The sequence below is a fragment of the Gossypium hirsutum genome, chromosome D08 (assembly GCF_007990345.1).
Source record: "Gossypium hirsutum isolate 1008001.06 chromosome D08, Gossypium_hirsutum_v2.1, whole genome shotgun sequence".
NCBI classification, from domain to species: Eukaryota; Viridiplantae; Streptophyta; class Magnoliopsida; order Malvales; family Malvaceae; genus Gossypium; species Gossypium hirsutum.
Window position 1 is genome coordinate 18,259,702 of NC_053444.1, and position 6,494 is coordinate 18,266,195.

A 6,494-nucleotide genomic window follows, 5' to 3' on the forward strand; every position below is an offset into this window, starting at 1 on the left:
TTAGCTTTAGCTACCGGAACTAATCGAGCTGACTTAAGTAGATGTCTTTTTGAAGGAGTTGCTAACTTGTGATTATGATCAGAAATAAAATGAGTGACTATCCATTGGGCATCTTGTACAGTAAAAGCAAATCATTTTCGGACATCCAGTTCTTGTTTCCAATTTGTTATGTTTGTTTGTATCCAAAACATCTTCAAATTCTTTGAAACCTTGTTTGGAACAATAAAGTCTGCAAATAATCTTTATGTCAAAAAGATATCTATTTTTTTCCTTTCCGAACACTAAAACTAATACGATGACCATAATATGTATACAAATTATGAGCTTCATCTTCACTATTCACCACAAGTCCCTTCAAATTAGCATTATCAATTTTTGCCCTTTCTATATAAGTAAAACTTTGAGAATTTTTCACATTTATTTCATGGAACATATTTTCATGAAATTAATCATATAATTATAAGAACAATTACATAATCTAAAAAAATTCAAATTACTAAAATCAATAGCTGATAACTCTTGAAAAGAGTTATATTTCAGGCATTTAAATTTAATTAATTATCTGTAATTAAGTAAATATGTTTGCATTTTTAGGATATTTTTAGGACATCGCATAATAAAGCTTGGATTGTTCTATAAATGTCATTATTTGTTACTAGGGAAGAAAGGTGTTGGTTATTGTTGGCAGTAGGTGCAGGATGAAGACAAGAGAGAAATGAGAAATAAAATTAAGGAAGTGGAATATTGCCATGATAAAATGTTGGTTAAATTGCCAACAAGAATGCCATGGAAATTCTAAGAAGATGACGCAACGCTTAGTCCACGTCACTCTCAACTAGCTGCACTTGTACCAAATAAACCACCCTAAAAAAGAGAAAGCAAAAGGTGTGTGCTGAGAGGAAGGGACCTACCCTATAAAGGAGGAAAGAGAAAAGAAAAGAGGATTTTTGGAGAGAGAGCAATTGGAGAGCAATTTTTCTCTGCATCAAAATCTCGTGGAAAATTCTAGAGAAAAGAGAGGAGAGGGTAGCAACTTCCAGAGTAAAAAAATCACAGACACAAGGAAGGGGAAGAGAAATCTGCCCTAAGTTTTGCATCAAATCTCAGTATTAAAGTGAAAGTTGGAGTAGCGAGAACTTCCTGCAATTCTGCCTTTATTTTCTGATTTGAACTTTGTGATTCGTAAACTGAATGATGATGTTGAATGGTTTTGTTTTGGATTTGAATGTCCAATCCATGAGTTAAATCTCATTGGGTTGGAATTATTTGGGTGAATTTTTACTAACCTTAATGCCCGTGGTCTGATTTTGAGTAGATTACCATTTCATTCGATTTGTGATTGTTTTAAATGCATGCATGCAAGCTCTAGACATAGATGATTGTATGGTATGTTGTTAGATCTGATTTAATTTTGAAAAGGTTAAATAGATTGGATTATTATCGGTTGATACAGGCGAGTGTTCAAAAGAATATTCGTAGCACTCTAGACGTAGAAGTTGTGATTTGTATAGGGGAAGGAGGAACAGTCTGGATATCATTCTTAAGTTCTATAGACATACAAAAACTCAAAATGATGGCTTAAAGTCTGGCTCTCGAAAGAAGTAGACTGTAGTAGTGAATCCCTGAATAGTAGAATAGTCAAGATTTTTTATGGCATTATTATGATATAAAAATAAAACATGAGAAATTTCGGCCTTTATCATTCAACAGTACAAATCCTCCCCAGTTATTCTTTGAGAGTTGCCACAACATTTCAATTGCCCTAGAATTTTTCGTTCATAACTGATTTTATTAATCCATTCATTAAATTTTTTTCATCAATTTGTCATCTGTTTCTTTTGCACAATTTAATTAGTCAATATCATAGTAATAGCATAACCCTTTTTTAATCAATTCTGATCCCCGTGGAGATAATACTCACTCATTGCTTTATTACTTGATTCGATGTGTATAATTGCACATTTGCATTACACATTCACATGCGACAAGTTTTTGGCATTGTTGTCGGGATCAGTAATATTGGTGAAAATTTGGTGTGTTATTCCCTCTTAAATTTTGTTAGTTTCACTTATTTAGTTGTTTTGATTTTTTTTCTTTTCAGGATTTTTGTTAGTGTATGAGTAGAGATATTTTTGCACTTGAAGAGTATTATTTTGATCTAGAAATTGAGAGAACCTTGAGAAGAAGGAGAAAAGAATTGTGAGAAATGGAAAGAATTAGAAATGATCATGTTAGAGAAGAGCCATTACATCAGAATGGAAGGGGTGCTGATATTCCTCGAAAAATAGATGACAGAGACAGACCCATCAGAGAACATGTAGTGACGATGTTGGATTATCTGAATCCAGGAATTGTCAGGTTGTATATTCAAGCTCAACATTTCGAGTTAAAGCCGGTGATGTTACAAACTGTACGGCAGTTTAGTGGATTGCATACTGAAGATCCACGGTTGCACTTATGACTCTTTTTGGAAGTTTGCGATTCATTCAGGTAGCAGGGTGTTCCTAAAGAAGCCTTAAGACTGAAGTTATTCCCTTATTCACTACAAGATCGTGCCAGAGCATGGTTAAATGCATTGCCGTCAAGTACGGTGGCATCTTGGAATGAACTTTGTCAGAAGTTTCTACTAAGACATAATCCTCCAAACATGAATGCCAAATTGAAGAATGATATTACGTCTTTTCGACAATTTGAGGATGAAACATTATATGAAGCATGGGAGTGATTCAATGAGTTAATTAGAAAATGCCCAATACATGGTGTCCAACATTGGATGCAAATGGAAATGTTTTACAATGGATTGAATGTGCAAACAAGGAAGCTGGTTGACACATCTGCCAAGGGGACTTTACTTGATAAATCATATAATGAGACATATCAAATTCTGGTGAAGATAGCAAACAACGATTATCAATACCCCACTACAAGAGTAGGGACTGGCAGGAGAGTTGCTGGAGTAATGGAACTTGATGTGATTACTTCCATAACATCTCAAGTATCATCTTTAACGAATATGATTAAAACACTAAAAAGACCAACTACAGTGCAAGAAATGAAAGCATCGAAGTTAGTATGTGTTTATTACGGAGAAGATCATGTTTTTGATGAATGTCCATCGAACCCAACCTCAGTTTATTATATGGGAAATTTTAATCTCTACAACAACAACTCATATTCCAACACATATAACTCGAGGTGGAAGCAACATCCTAATTTCAATTGCAGTAATTGGAAACACGAAAATTTGTGTTTTTACATGCCCTTTTTAACTTAAAATCATGCTATTTTGGTAAAATTCTTGTCGAAAAATAATTAAATATTATAAAATAATTAAATTAGGTTAAAAATATGAACATGATGAATTTTAATTAATTTTATAGTTAATTTTGACTATTTTCGACAGATTTGCACAAAGACCGAAAATTAGCTCGACAGATAATGCTCGAAGAATAAAATCGAGAAGTAATGTAAAGCATCGAGACAAATTTATTTCCAGCCTAAGATGGTCCAAAAATGTGTGTTAATTCATAATATAATTAATTTTAATTTATTTCCAATTTAATTTGGGCTAAATAAATTATTACTAATTAAAAAAAGGGTCCAGTTGAACCGCGTTGGTTGAACTGAATCTAGTGAATCGAACCAGCCACCAATTGGGTTGCCCAAAACCGTCCATATACTGACCCAAATCAGCATTTTAGCTGACTAAATAAGCTTGCAAAGAAACCCTTGAAGAACTTTCAACCTTGCATTCAAACCCCTCCAAAAAATGTGGCTTTATGGATTTGCCCTAGGCTATTTTTAGCAAAGTTGAATCTCTCAACTTTTCCATGTGCGTGGCCAGCCAAGGGGGGTCTCTTTGGCTGATGTAATTTTCTATTTTTAGCAGCCACAATCAGCTATAAAAGCCACCCCTTGTATATCATTCAACTCATCCCTCACACTCTTATTCTCTCTTCTCCTCTCTCACTTTCTCTCAACTTGTCCTTCCCATTTTCCATTTTGTTCAAGTGCTGATTTCTTCTCTTAGGAAAGAGGTCCTCATCATCCATTTTTAAGAAGCAATTAAAGTGTTCATAAGCCACCTTGATATCCGAGGACAACGGAGAACGAAGAACGGAGAAATCCGTCAAGCCACGGAGAAGCACCGTATTTGCTTCTTGTTCCCTATCTCTTTAAATTTCGTTGTTGTTTTGACAAACATGTTTATGAATATTTATGCTATTGAAATGGTTATTTTAATCAAACTAGCTTGAATTTAATCTGTGTTGGGTTGATTATATTTTGCCTGCTTGAATTATTAAAATTGTGTTTGTGCTGTTATAGGCCTCGGTAAGATGCTTGATTAAGTAAAATCATGCCTAAGTTATTCTTGCAATGTTAATTGTTAGATAACTAATGAATTAATTATTAAAACGTATTGAAATTGTAATTAATTTACACAATACTTAATTAGTGCATGTTTATTCTTCTAAGGTAGCTGAAGTTAATTTAGCATTGTATTTGGCGATATATATGCCTTTCATAACTTGCAAGATTATTGTGATTAAACTGTTTCAAGGTAGAAATACTCTGTTACCTCACTTGATCTTTTATATGCTTGTGAAGACTGATTAATCGCTTGGATTGACATTGAAAAATGTTCAAGAGATTGATTAATTTAATAAGTATGTATGAGCAGTAGTTAGCAAATTACCAAGTTGCCGTGAATTTGTTTGTAGCAGTATAAACATAAGTTTAATAATTCTAAGTTAAAGGAATGTAATTAATCCAACAGAACTATATCATCTTGATTAAAACTTATTTGAAATCGTGCATTAGAACCTTTTTATTTTTAATTTTTTTACTTAGTTTTTAACCCTTAGTTTTTAATCGTCTTTAAACCAAAATATTTTCCATCACCAAAGTGCTTTAACATTAATTTCATAAATATTCTTTTTTACAGTCCCTGTAGGTACGATAACTCAACATTACTTTTCAATTTATTACTTGTTGCAATTGTGTACACTTGCACATCTTCGTCATTCCAAGTTTTTGGCACCGCTGCCGGGGACTGTTTTAAAAAAAAAGCCATTATTTGTGAATCTGTTTTTACATTTTGGTTTATTTATTTTCCTGTTTAAATATTTACTTACTTAATCTTTCTGTGATTATTTCAGGTGTTTATGAGTATTGACCAGATTATCGACTTACTCCTTGTGGACCCTGAAATAGAACGAACCTTTTGACAGCGAAGAAGACAAGCAAACCAGAGAAGGACCGAAGAGATAAACTTTGAGAATATGAATCAAGGAAATGGAGCAAACCTTACTCAGAATCCTATCCTTATTGCTGATGATAGGGATAGAGCTTCACGATAGTATGTTGTGCCAGTATTTAATGATCTTAATTCGGGTATTAGGAGACCTAAAATCGAGACACAACAATTCGAGTTGAAGCCAGTCATGTTCCAGATGCTTCAGACTATGGGCCAATTCAGTAGAATGCCTACTGAAGATCCTCATCTTCACTTAAGACTATTTATGGAAGTGAGTGATTCTTTCAAGTTAGCCTGAGTACTCGAAGATGCATTACGACTGAAGTTGTTCCCATATTCGCTAAGGGACAGAGCTTGTGCCTGGTTGAACTCATTGCCACCAAACTCCATTTCAACATGGCAAGAGTTCACCTAGAGATTCCTTATGAAGTATTTCCCGCCGAGCAAGAATGCTAAGTTGAGGAATGAGATCACTGCCTTCCAACAAATGGAAGATGAGTTCCTGTATAAGGCATGGGAAAGGTATAAAGAGTTATTATGAAAGTGCCCTCATCATGGAAGCCCACATTGCATTAAACTTGAGACATTCTATAATGGTCTCAACACTCACATGATGATGGTAGTGGACGCCTCTGCTAATGGTGCTCTCCTTTCTAAGTCTTATAATGAGGCTTACGAAATTATTGAGAGGATTGCCAGCAACAATTATCAATGGCCAACCAATCGAGAAGCGTCAAGAAGACGAGTCGCTGGAATACATAAAGTGGAAGCTCTCACTTCACTCGCATCTCAGGTATCTTTAATATCCTCAATGCTTAAGAATCTTACCACTAATGGGTCTAACAATTTTGTAGCCCAACTGCCTAACCAATTTGAGAATATAACCTGTGTGTATTATAGGGAAGGACATTTGTTTGAAGAATGTCCATTGAACCCCGAATCCGTATAATACGTGGGTAACCCAAACCAAAACCAAGGGAGGTAAGGACTACAATCCAACTTTTATAACTCATCGTGGCGAAATCACCCAATTTTTTTCTGGAGTAACCAAGGGGCTAGAACCAGTAACACTTATGCCCAGCCTAGACCAACTCAACCGCCTAGTTTCCCCCAACAAGTTTAGAAACCAACCCAAGCAGAACCATCCAATAGATTAGAGAATCTATTAAAGGTATACATGGCGAAAAATGACTCCATTCTAAGGAATTTGGAGAATCAAGTGGGCCAGGTAGGAACC

General features: G+C 34.7%; 2 non-coding genes across 2 annotated transcripts; both read right to left on the bottom strand.

The window, feature by feature from the left end:
• Positions 1 to 2,656: 2,656 nt before the first annotated feature.
• Positions 2,657 to 2,763, bottom strand: LOC121220427 (small nucleolar RNA R71). The gene has a single exon (XR_005917629.1). It is a non-coding gene; the product is annotated as a small nucleolar RNA R71 (small nucleolar RNA).
• A 2,948-nt stretch (positions 2,764 to 5,711) lies between these two features.
• On the bottom strand, positions 5,712 to 5,818 carry LOC121220562 (small nucleolar RNA R71). The gene has a single exon (XR_005917779.1). It is a non-coding gene; the product is annotated as a small nucleolar RNA R71 (small nucleolar RNA).
• Positions 5,819 to 6,494: the final 676 nt, after the last annotated feature.